The sequence below is a fragment of the Cydia splendana genome, unplaced genomic scaffold, assembly GCF_910591565.1.
Source record: "Cydia splendana unplaced genomic scaffold, ilCydSple1.2 scaffold_50_ctg1, whole genome shotgun sequence".
NCBI lineage: Eukaryota > Metazoa > Arthropoda > Insecta > Lepidoptera > Tortricidae > Cydia > Cydia splendana.
The window spans coordinates 213,091-226,497 of record NW_026946893.1 but is presented as its reverse complement, the minus strand read 5'-3'; positions in this window follow the sequence as shown (position 1 = coordinate 226,497).

Below are 13,407 nucleotides of genomic sequence, written 5' to 3'. Positions count from 1 at the left end.
CAAACATAAGAAAACAACTCAAAATTTGCATTTGATTACTTTGCCTCACAATGTGAATAAAATGCAACTTTGCTATCAGTTTTTGAAGTGCAAAGTAAGCCTTTCCGAGCTGGTGTGGTGAAAATTATATTATATTAGCGTATTAATGTATGTAGGTACAGCCTCATTCATCCACAGAAAAAAAAAACTGTTCATTAGATGGCAGAACAGGAACAAACTTCCATCGATTGATAGACTTAAAAGCACTGATGTTGACCTGGATGTGCGTGAGCGAAGATACATAAAGAAAAGGGGGGAGAGTATGAGTCTAGCTGAAAGAGATAGAGTATATATGTTAAGAATATGGATAAAGGAAATAAATTCAGATCGAACTACAACCCAACACCTCATACTGTACAGAGTTTTAATAGAGGTGATGTATCTGTGGAGAATTATGTAACAGGGCAAATACTCAGAAGGAACATGGTTCATCTGAAAAGTGGGAAGATGTTCAGAGGAAGGATCAGGAAGAAGGAACTGATAGAGAACACAATGATAGTGACAATGAGCGAATGTAGCTGTGATTTAATGTGCCATGATTTGGTTATTTTGTTTCTTGGTTGTGGTTGTAATGTTGTTAATTAGTATGTACTTTCATACTTTATAAATATAATATGTACCTGATTTATCTGTTTCAAAAGTACATATAATATGTTTCATTACTGTTTAATTTGGAAGACTGATTCTAGTATTGTACCTAGAAATATATTTGTTGTGGTCATAAAACTCTTGTTGTTAATTATCTAATTTAACTTCAAGGGAGGGATGTAGTGTATGCGATTATGCGAGTAGCTTAAATAGCATACATACGCCGTCTCGTGTGTCCTTGTGTTGGCTGCAATGCCATAAAATAGTAACTGTCACTGTCTATGGCACGATGGCCGCGGGCTGTACGATTGCTGTTGTGGAAGTGAAGTTATATTGTGTTTGCGAGGGCATTGCCGAGCCGGTGTTTATGTTTAGGTGTTACATAGTTACATAACTACTAATTTAACAAACACTATACTTACCTTTGCCATTCTTACCTTAAATACCTTTTGCATTAACTTAACTTTCAACTTAAAATCCTCTAATTAAATTCAGCTTAAAATCTAAATCCAACTTAAACTCCTTTAATAAAACTCAACTTAAATTCCTTTGCCTAAATTGTAACGTAAATTCAACATTCCCATAGATACCTTAGTACTTTGACTCTGACATCTCTGACCTTTACTTAACCTCACTTGACAACTTGCTCTAAAATCTAAACTTAAATATCATTGAATTCCCTTACAACCTAACCTTAAAAGAGTACTTATTGTGTAATTATTGCCTTCATTTGTGCTTTACTTTCAGAATAGTTCTTCAAAGTGTGATATCGTGTGTGAGCTCGCTTCCTAACCTCAAACCACGTTGGCATATGCCTACTGTTAACTTTATTAATTCTGCTTAAACGCCTATCAGGGCTTTCTTAATTACATAAACTATAGTGAAGTGCTATTATTAATTCAATTTTAAATTTAAAGACGTACTTTTCTAAAAAAACCAGTGAAATTGCATGTGCCTTTTCATTTCGTGACGAAACCATTTGATCACTCATTCACGCTTAATTCTTCGCATTGAAAGGCCCAAACTTGTGTTCTTTTAAGTTTGACATAAATAGTTTTTCCCGTACGCTGATCTTTCAGATTCTTTTTAACTTCACCCCTGCTTGAATCTTGCTTTGTGTTCGCATATGCACATATTCTTTTGCACGATTTCAGTGGACAGCCTGTCGAAGTGCGTGCCACGGAACCGTGCCACGCCCACTTCTGTCATCACGTGGCAAGTTGTCCAGAGTAAAGACGCAAGCTGCCGCGACACATCAAGGGACCTCTGCGTAGCTGTTGAAGTCAATAAGGGGCGTAAGCTGTTTTGCCAATTTTTATTTTCTGACATGGATAACTTTAAACTTGCATTTTATTTAAAATTTTATTGTTGAACTTGCTAGCTCATTTAAAAACATAATTCAACATGACTGAAGCTGCAAAAAGGGAAGCTCTTTTGGCAGAACTACGTGTTAAACATGGCTCCATAAAAGGCCAGGTTTCTAAATTCCGTGGCTACTTAAAAACAATTACAGATGATGAAATTCTAACCGGTGTTAAATTTAATGAGCTGACCTTAAGATTAAACAAAGTTATAGAGTTGTCCACGCGCCTTGACGAGCTGCAAACTTCGATAGAAGTAGCTAATTCTGACAATCTCGACAGTGAACTTTCAGAACGAGATACTAATGAGGCCCATATTAACATTGCCATAGCTACAGCCCAGAGTATACTGGAGCGCTCTCAGGCCCAAAAAGTATCACCGGAGACTTCTGTCAAAACCTGTTCATCAGGCGGCTGTCACTCGGAGCATCTCGGCTTCAAGCTGTCTCAAATTAAAATCTCTAAATTTGATGGATCTTATTATAAATGGATGGAATTCAAAGACCTTTATGAATCATTAATTCATAATAATGAACACATTAAGCCTATCCATAAGTTTCATTATCTGAGTTCCTATCTTGAAGGAGAGGCTTCGAGAGTCATAGCAAATTTAGAAGTTTCCGCTGCCAACTACACTGAAGCCTGGAAACTTTTGTGCGACAGGTTCAGTAACAAAAGGCAACTAATTACTAACCACTTAAATGCGTTATTCAATTTAGAGCCCATACAGCGAGAATCTGATAAATCATTAAGATTTTTAAGCGACCATGTCACTAAAAACCTCCGGGCGGGCCCTTAAAACATTGGGTCAACCAACAGAGCACTGGGATACAATGTTAGTACATTTGTTAGCTGCAAAATTGGACACTAATACTAATTCAAAATGGAAAGAACATAGAAACACACTTAAGGAGTGGCCAACACTCGAAGATTTTAGGGAATTTTTAAAGAATCGTGCAGATATTTTGGGAAACCTCTACCGCTCAAAGCGGGATAAACAAACTAACCACAAGCCAGAGCCTGTGGCTAATAAAACTTCATTTAAACATGATAAAAACATAAAAACCTTCATGACTTCAGAGAAACAAAGTGACAACAAGGGTCGGCCGTGCGTCGTGTGCCAAGGCGATCACAGGGTGTACGACTTCCCAGCTTTTAGAAAAATGTCAGTCGACGAGCGCTGGTCGCGGGCGTCCACCCTGAAGCTGTGCCATGTCTGCCTCCGACCGGACCACGAGACCCGAGCATGCAAATTAAATGGCTGCCGTGTATGTAAAAGACGTCACAACACATACCTACAGACCACACCAACTAACACTTCTTCTAGTGGAGCTAACATGGAACAGACAGCCCAGTCAACCGATAGTACTCGGGTTAATGTCGCATGCTCCTCCACTATGCTAACTTCTGACAGTGCAGAGGTGCCTCATACCTTCACTGCTAATACTTTGCTTAGCAATAGTGAAGCATTGCTCTCAACAGCTCTAATTGAAATAGTTAACCCTTTCTACAATAAAAAGGAAATTGTGAAGTGTCTCCTAGATAGCTGCTCACAGTCGAATTATCTTACTGAAGCATTAAGACAACGTTTGCAACTTGATCTTCAGCCTCTAACTGCCTCAAATGTTACAGGAATAGGAAACACGCCCCTGACCTATAAGCCTGTACGTTGTGCAGCTCATATTAAATCTAAAATAAGCGATTTCAATGCCAATCTAGACTTTCTAGTTTTAGACCAAATAACTGATCGCTTCCCAATTAAATATTGTAACAACCACGGCAGACTACCCACATCTTAAGTAATAATTTCTGATTGATTTCATTTTTATTAAATTTTGCGGGTACTGCAACATTGACAGAATCAGGTATAAAATCATCTTCAGAAGCGGGATGATACGTAAGTACACGTCTACTGCTATTACTTATTGATTTAGTGAGATAACTGATAAACAACATGACCCTTATTTTGTAATATGAGATAATTAAATATACAAAACACTAATGAAATACGAAAGAAATCTGGTACTGGTAACGTTATGTGGAAATTATGCAGAATATGTCAACACGCGGGTCTTGATAAATGAGTTGTTTATGGAGTATTAAGGGGGGCCTAAAAAAATTTCATAATTTTTTCACCACGGCGCATAGCTACCGAGATAAATGGATATTTACATTTTGTAACTAGGTATCGGAAATGATTTGATGATTTTGAGTTTTAATTTTGATCGTTATTGTCAAAATTGTGTAATGTAAATTGATGCTTACTATGCATACAAGGTATTAAAGGGGGCTTGGATTTTCATTCGTTTTTCGCTACGACACACCGTTTTTGAGATAAATGAATGTTTATAATTTGAACTACTATTAAACATAATTAGGTACATACTTAACTTATATAATTTATTATTGAGCTTATAAGGTATATTATATAGTGTATATAACACCGAATATTTTTACGTTTCATGCCGAGTTGTTGGAAAATATGGCTGACGATGTCTCATGATGATCAACGGCGCTTGCGAACACCAGAAGTCTCCGCCTTCGCGAAAGGGAATGTAGCTGGAATTGCCGCGGCAGTGAAAAGGAATCTAGAGCGAAGCAGAGTTCTGTTGTAATGGTCACGCACCACTGGACATCAGGTCATGTACACCTATTTTTACTTTATGAAAAAAAAAGTGATGAATGATTTGATATGTTAATAGGTGATGGTTGCCGTAAATTGCTTTAAAACTGAGACTTCATCTCAATCATCGACATCTAGCACATATACCATAAGTATAAGAATATTTTTTTTTAAGTTGAAGATGAGTTAAAGAGAAAAAGTAAATCTGTTGAACTGATAGAAAACTATTACCTATAGTTGGTCGAGCAAATATTATCAGAAAAAAAAAGGGCGGTAAATTTGAAAAATCGCGGGTTAGCAACACTACGTTTGAATTGTTCGAAAATCGCGTGTCATTTATATCTTATCTGTGGAACTGTTTTGTTATTCAAGGCCCCAACGTTGTCTGATCTCTTTGACGGCGCAGCAACTAGTAGGTATCATTTCTCTCTCCTCGCTCTTTTAAAAATGCCGTTTGTCAAAAAAGGAACAACCATACTGTTGACAAGATGGACTTCAAATCAAGGTGTTACCGTTTTAGGTGGTGTCAAGTTGTGTATATGTGCGTAAAAACGTATGTGTGCTCTTTTAGGGATGTGAAAAACCGATTTTAATCATGTTATATATCGATAAACGCTACACAGCGGAACGAAATAGCGATTACATAATTGAAGTTTCAATATTTTCGTTAAACATAAACATAATTGAAATGCTAATGGATAATGAATATATCGTAATATAATAAAATAATTCAATTATTGCGGAACATATGTTAGTAGGTATTTATGTATTTTAATTAAATATCTGAACTTTCCCTTCGTTCCTGCTGCGGCGTGACGATAAAATTGTGATCTGATTACCACAATAAAGAATAAAAGCGTTTTTGTTGTTTTTTGGTAATCGTTAAACCTTTGAAGTAAAATTAAAATTGCAAGAAATGTCGATAGTTTATCGATATGACTTTATCGACATAGCTACAGCAAGGTGGATTCACATTGTTAATAGTACACTAAACAAAAGTGGTAACAGTGACAGCTCGCTTAGACTTCGTCTTTAAGTATATTATATCTATGGTTACATTTCATCGTTGTTCGATGTACATTACTGCTTTTTGTTCGGTTCCTAGGGATACCATACTTTAGTTGCGTTACATTGCTACTAACATATCCAGCTTGACAGACTATAGGTCATAGGTATGTACCAATCATGAGAAAATTTTCGTAAATGAATCAGTACGATAAAATAGAGTAACGCGTATAGATTTCATCTTATGTATCTTACGGAATAATAGATAGGACGATGAAGTCGATTGTTGGCGATAAAAAACAAAATGGACAATTGGGTACTTTCCTCTACTTAAAATAAATTATTTCACACCGTGAACGGAATAACTAAAGCACCAGATCATTATTAGAAAAACATAGATATCAGTTATTTTTAAACACAATTTATATTTAATATCGGATGGAAGTATAAAAAGTAGGTGAGTTGACTGTGACGTCACTACACACGTGTTCATATAAATTCCATATTAGCAAATCGTTTTGACAGTTCTAAAAAAAGAAGCTGATTTGACTAGTAGGAAAGTATCCAATACTTAGCTCATTAACGATACATTTCCTGTGAATTAATTGATTTGTTGATTTAAAGATTTATTGATTTATTTATTGATTGAAGACTTGAAGTATCGAATATCGAGTATCAAGCTATTGAATTATCGGGCCGTTGAATTATCGGATTGTTGGATGGGTGAGTTATTCAATTGGTGAGTTATTCAATTGGTGAGTTATTTAATTGGTGAGTTATTCACTTGTTGAGTTATTCCCTTATTGATTTATCGAATTATTGAGTTATCGAGTTATTGAGTTATCGAATTATTGAGTGTTCAAATTGTTGAGTCATTGAATTATTGCATTATTTTAATCATTGACTTATTGAATTGTTGAATCATTGAGTTTATTATTGAGTTAATGTAGCAGCATTACAATTAAATGATTTTAAAATGTTGACTTTGATATAAGAGACTACTGTGACTTTCATATTATCGTGGAAGGATCCCATACAACCATTTCCAGTCGCCGTTACGACGCGGTGTAGACACATCTTGTGTCGACACCGTCTGTTTCGGTCACAATTCCAGTCGCAGAGTCGTCGCCGTGTCGACACAGTTACCAGAAATGGGGAAGGGTCGACACATGACACAAAGTGACATAAAGTGTGGTCGCCGTGTGCACACATTGTTACGAGTTTGCGACGATAGGACTTAAATTATTATGGGGAATTAAAAAATTATTAGGAGGGTAGGCGGCGCGCGCTAAAGAATCAACATCGTTTTACTGTCGCTCCCCGTTTTAAATCAAAAAGTCTAGTAATAGTGATATTATGGTTACATATCAGAATACCGAAAATTCATTTACCTAATGTCGAATCACCTATGCTCGATTCACCTATTTTTTAATTACCTAACGATCATTTTAACTAAACATTGAATGACCTAAGTTTATAATACCTAAACTCAATTAACCTAATGGATGAAACACCTAATGAACGTTTTACCTAATGCACATTTTACCTAACGCACGCTTTACATAAAGCTATTATACCTAATGCATGAAACACCTAAAGCTGACATACCTAATGGACGATCCACCTAAAGCTGATATACCTAATGAACGATATACTTAAAGTTGATTTACCTAATGGATAAAATACCTAAAACTGTTATACCTAACGAACGAAATACCTAAAGTCGATATACCTAAAGGACGGAATACCTAAAATCGATATACCTAATGCATGTTATACCGAAAGTCGATATACCTAATGGACGATATGCCTAAAGTTGATTTACTTATTGAACGAAATACCTAGAGCTAATATACCTAACGCACGTAACACCTAAAGTCGATATACCTAATGCACGAAATACCTATATGGCTGGTATATGTTTTAATGAACGAAATACCTATAGCTAATTTTATCTAAGATTATGCCTAACTACCTTCAAACAGGTAGGGTACCTACATTATTGTAGGTACCATAAATGTAGGTACCTACATTCCAAAATTTGGGCCATAATAAACTCGAATATCTTCAATCAGGTGTGACTATTATTGAATGCCGGAGTTTTAAGGAAAATGTTTTCATAAAGTGATGAAAAAATCAGCAAAAAGAAAATTGGTATTAATAGTTTATTGCTTTATTAAGGGTTTGAACTTGTGGCCATAAATGTTGTAGTTAGGGTAATTCCAGGGTAGTAGGCCATAGTTTTTTTAGAACCCGATAAAAAAATAAGTTTACATGTAATTAAAATAAATATTTTTAATACAGTTATATACAGCTCAAAAAGTGCTACTTTACGTAGCTGTTAAGCGTGCGGAAAGTTGGTTTTCGCGAACTAGTGCTTTTCACATTTCCATTTTTTTTTAATTTATACTTGTCCAATTCATGACTACTTATTGATGAGTGTTAATATTAGTTTCCTTTAAACGTCGTAATCAACATAAAAACCTACTGTTAATGTAATAAAATATACATATTTCATATTTTATTACTTACCTCTTCATCATTATAACACGTTTATTTCTTTAATATTGAATATTGAAAAACCGTTCTTAATAAGTTGTCTGAATGGAACGGAATAGCTGTCGAAACGCCTGTCAAAGAAGAGGCGTTTTTTCTTACTGCCTGTTTTAAGTTTCACATTCTAATTTATTTTTGACTGCGCATAAACATTATATGATTTAAACTATTTTTTGCTTTTTGTTTTAGAGTTTTTAATTTTAATCTGAATTTAATCAATAAATGTATGAATTTTATCATTTTTAATTTAATAATTTTATTATAGGTATCTATTAATTAGATATAATATTATTTTTATTATTCTCTTTATTTATTTTTCGTCTTAAGTTAGGTTTGTTATAATATGAATATAAAAGTAAAATATAAAAACACTTACAAAACAATAAAAAATACATATAAACACATTATAAAAAACCTAACCTAGGGTGCCGCCGGCAGCGGGGCTTGGCCCAAGCTGCCGGTGGTCAGGGCCGCAGAGTGAGGAACCGACGTACTATACGCGCCGTGTCCAATATTACCGCCTTCTGCATCTGACCCTTGATCCAACCACCCAGCGAGAGTCTCTCTAGGTGATGGTCGAGACTCTTCGCTATGAGACCGTTCGCTGACACAACTATCGGAACAATGATCGTCGAGTCAACATCCCACATGGCGGTAATCTCGTGAGCTAAGTCTAGGTACTTGCTGGACTTGTCCTTCTCGGCCTTCACGAGATTCTCATCATGGGGGATGGTGACGTCAGCGAGCACGGCCCGGCGCTGCGATCGGTCTATCAGCACGATGTCAGGCTTATTGGCGACAATAGTCCTGTCAGTGATGATAGATCGATCCCAATAGAGCGTGGCACGACCATTCTCGAGAACAGGCGCAGCACGGTGGTCGGCGCGCCTTGTAAAGGCGGCCATAATTAAAAAAAATGTTAATTATCGTAGTTTTTTTTCGGGAATGAGTATATGATGTAACGAATATTGTTTTTAATAAAATAAAACACTTGTTTCAGTATATAACATGATAAGTATATTAAACTTTTCTCCATTAAAAATCACATCATAAAAAACCTGAAGTCTTTGTTAGTTTTAACTATTAATACATACTAAAAATGCATAAGAAACACTAAAACAAAATAACTAAACTAATACAAATAAATACCTAACCTAAAAATTGCCCCGATTCGCTGTCCGCGGGCAAAAAAAATTAAATACTAAATGGAAAAATCAATCATAAAGATAGAGTATACTTCTATAGAAAAGATAACAGTAAAGCAAACGAAAACAATAAGTGAAGCATTAAATTCTATTCAGTACTAGTTAATAAGCTTAATACGTTACAAGAAAGTGTAGTTTTTTTTTTACGCGGCAATTTCCTCTTGGAGGTTATTAATGGATCCGAGTTTAAAAGAAGCCTGTGAATAAGGTCTTCGTTGGTGTGGGTTCGTGACATTTTTCTGGTATGGTCTCGCCTGAACATCTTTATATTTTTATTTGTTGACTCAGCTGCCTCTTCGGACAGCTCTCCAATAGGAACTAGAGCGTTTTCTATAATGATGGCACCATGTATAAGCACTTTGTGTACTGATGAAGGCAAAGGATACCAGCCATATGCATCCATGAGTTGGCCAGCCGTTTTTGTGGCATATTCTTCAAATTTTCTTACATTGATTGTATAACCAGACGATATGCACTCCAAAATAGTTCCACAATGTTCAATAAGGCTTTGCTGGATACCTGTGATTTCAGCAGACACATCAGAGTGCTTAAAAAATTTCCTCGCAGTATTTCCATCGTTGGATGTGCCACTCCCTCCACTTCGTGCTTTGTCTACAATTAGACCCAACTTCTGCCGAAACTCATCCTGGATTTTTTTCTTTCTCAAAGCTATGTGCTTTTTATCCTCCTCTGATGTAGCGTACCATCTTTTTGTTTCAAGTTTGTACGATAAATGAATAAAATATTCATAAAACCGAATCCACGCATGCAACGGCGAGAGTCCAAATTCCAATTTACTAAAATCAATAGGCCTTTCTATGCTAGAAGGAACGTCTCTCATTTGAGTTGGCACAGCTTTACAAAGGGTGCACGTTGCATTGGAAGTGCCACTGAGTGCGGCACATATTTTCCCATCAAGCATGGTGAGTTGCAAACAGTGATTTATGTTTATTTCTTTGCCGTCTCCGTACTTCACTATCGTAGGCACAAGCTGCTCAATTTTTTCTTGAAAGTATGTTTGTTCGTTAACAGTCTAATCTTTAGTTTCTTTAATAAACTGAAATCGAATTGGCCGGCAGTATCTAGTCGACGATGGGCGCGGGTTTTTCCAAAGCAGCACGGCGTCATCCGATGATGAAGTGGTTGAAATCAATCGAAGAGGTACATACGATGTTACGAATAGGCTTCCGTCTCCGGTCATATCTGAACTGGCGAAGTTTTGCTTATATTCACTATGGCCAGTGCTTCCATCAAAACCCCACTTTCCTATTAACGTAACATCACCCATCGATTCCTCTGGTATAGTACTTAAAACTTCGTTTTGTAGTTCTACGCGAGATGCAGTATGATTCAATAAACTCTGCAATTCCACTTCGCCTGCTGATTCCGTAACTCTGATGATTTCTGGATAACATTTCTTCTTTGCTTTAAGAACTTTTTCATATGAAGGTAAAACAGGATTTTTTCGCGAGTTGATAAACTCACGCAGTAACAAATATTGATGCTTGGTGAGCTTAGCGCCTGTCAGAAGGGAAAGCACGTCGTCAGGGTTTATTTCTTTGGTCTCGTTGTCTGATGCCTTCGTTAAATCGCTGACCGCTGATCCATCAAGATCAGCTAGTGCTGCTAATCTTCTGCGTTTTGACCGCTTGCTACAAGCAGTAAACTCTTTTTTAGGTCGTCCAACTGCAGATGAGGTTCCCGGCGATGATGATTCTTGAACGAATTGAACAGTTGAGGACTTATCGGCCCCCAATTTTATTTTTGGCATATTAACACTTTGCTTTTTATTAAGCCACTCAGAATGTTTCTTGAGAACCGCAGACTTATTTCGCGAAGCGGATTTCCAAATAACTGTAATTCGTTCACAAATATACTTTATGATGTTATCCAAATTGTTGGTGTCCACGTTTTCAGCATCTGGTATCATTTCTATCACATGTTGTATAATTTGAAGACGTTTATCTTTGTCCGAACCACTGAAAGATAGCCAGAGTTCAAATATGAAGCCTCTTGTAAAGGATCCCACGTACTTATCATCTGAAAATAAAAAAATAATAGTGAATTTCGTTACGTATTATTTTTGTAGCACTGCTACGAAGCCGGCTACGCAGGCGTAGCAGGCTTTTAAAAACTAAATACGCAAGTTTACGCAGCAAGACTTTCATGATTATAAATCTAGAAAAAATAAGCTTTAAACTGGTATAAATCTTGTCATTACGTTGGATTAATAAAATAACTAAAACTCCAAGTAAAGAAATAACATTTAAAACAAATCTCATTACAATTTGTCATGGCGTAGACCCTTTATTATTATTATGTTTTTCTAAAAAGAGTGAAAGTTAGGGTGATAAACAAAACTACATACCTGATTCTTGAAGCTCCATATTCATAATAATCAGTAAATACACAAATTCAGCAGAAATTCACCACTAATGACCGATCACTTAATTAGTTGCCGATAAGAGAGCGCGTACAACCGGGAGTTCAGTTCACTTTCGACGTTAATTAGAGAATGAAAATAATGAGTTATCCAGGATCTATTTATACCTCCTTAAAGTACATTTATTAGTGAATAATACTAATGCATTTGACACTTAAAAATAACACATAACATATTTTGAATTATGGCCTAGGGCCAGACCACCGTGCGCAGGTAAGTATTTGTAGTACGGTACTTCGCGGTCCACAAGGCCGTATAGAAGAGCAAGTTGCTGGTGAATAATCCTGGCTACGAGATTATGTCTGTGCAAGTACTCACCGTTAGCAAGATGAGAACAACCGGAAATGATATGCCTGAGTGACTCTCCGGGACGGCGGCATGCCCGACAAATGTCGACCGTACCGTCCTTCAGGATATATTTCCGATAGTTGTTCGTCATCATCACTTCGTCCGCAATTGCACAGGCAAAACCCTCGGTTTCTCCGAAGAGGTCCCCGAATCGTAACCAGTTCACCGACGCGAGCAGGTCCACATCGGGTCCCGTGAGGGCCTTGTAGAACCGCCCGTGTAGCGCCTTACTCTCCCATGCCGCCTTGCGATCCGCAGTACTTAGTACCACAGGTTTGCGCCAGTTCTCGTTTGCCAAGGAGAGCGGTGTGAGGTTCCTGTCTACTGCCACCACATCACGATGCATCCCACACTCGTTGTTAAGGAAATAATTCCTGAGATTGTACACCTCGCGGTTGTGGAGATCCTTGGCGTTTAGGAAGCCTCGGCCTCCACACTTCCGTGGGATGTACAATCTCATAACTGACGAGGGTTACATATCAGAATACCGAAAACTGATTTACCTAATGTTGAATCACCTATGCTTGATTCACCTATTTTTAAATTACCTATCAATCATTTTACCTAAACATTGACTGACCTAAGTTTATAATACCTAAGCTTAAATAACCTAATGGACGAAATACCTAATGCACGATATACCTAATGCACGTTTTACCTACTGCACGTTTCACCTAAAGCTATTGTACCTAATGCACGAATCACCTATAGCTGATGTACCTAATGGACGATACACCTAAAGCTGATATACCTAATGAACGATGTACCTAAATTTGATTTATCTAATGGACGAAATACCAAAAACTGTTAAACCTATCGCACGAAATACCTAAAGTTGATATACTTCCTGCACGCATTACCTAATGTCGATATGCCTAATGCACGGAATACCTAAAGTCTATATACCTAGTACAAAATTCATATCATTTTGCCGAATGATCAAGTCGCAACTCCACCCAATAAATCGTATGATTTCCCAACCTTACAGTAGAAACTGTTTGTTTGGATAACAACTTAAAAATACAATTTTTGAAACGCTTCTTTTTAGGTAGTAGAATGATTTCTGAAGTCTAATACAAAATTAGTTATCTTATCTTATCAAAATCTTAATTTTTGTAAGTTAGCATCATGACGATGAAATAAAAGTCGGTTTTGGTACTGTTTGGTCGCAGTTAACCTAACACGCTCCTCCTCGCTTTGCTCGTCGTCGCACCTATCTCGACTCTGGCAAATGACTAG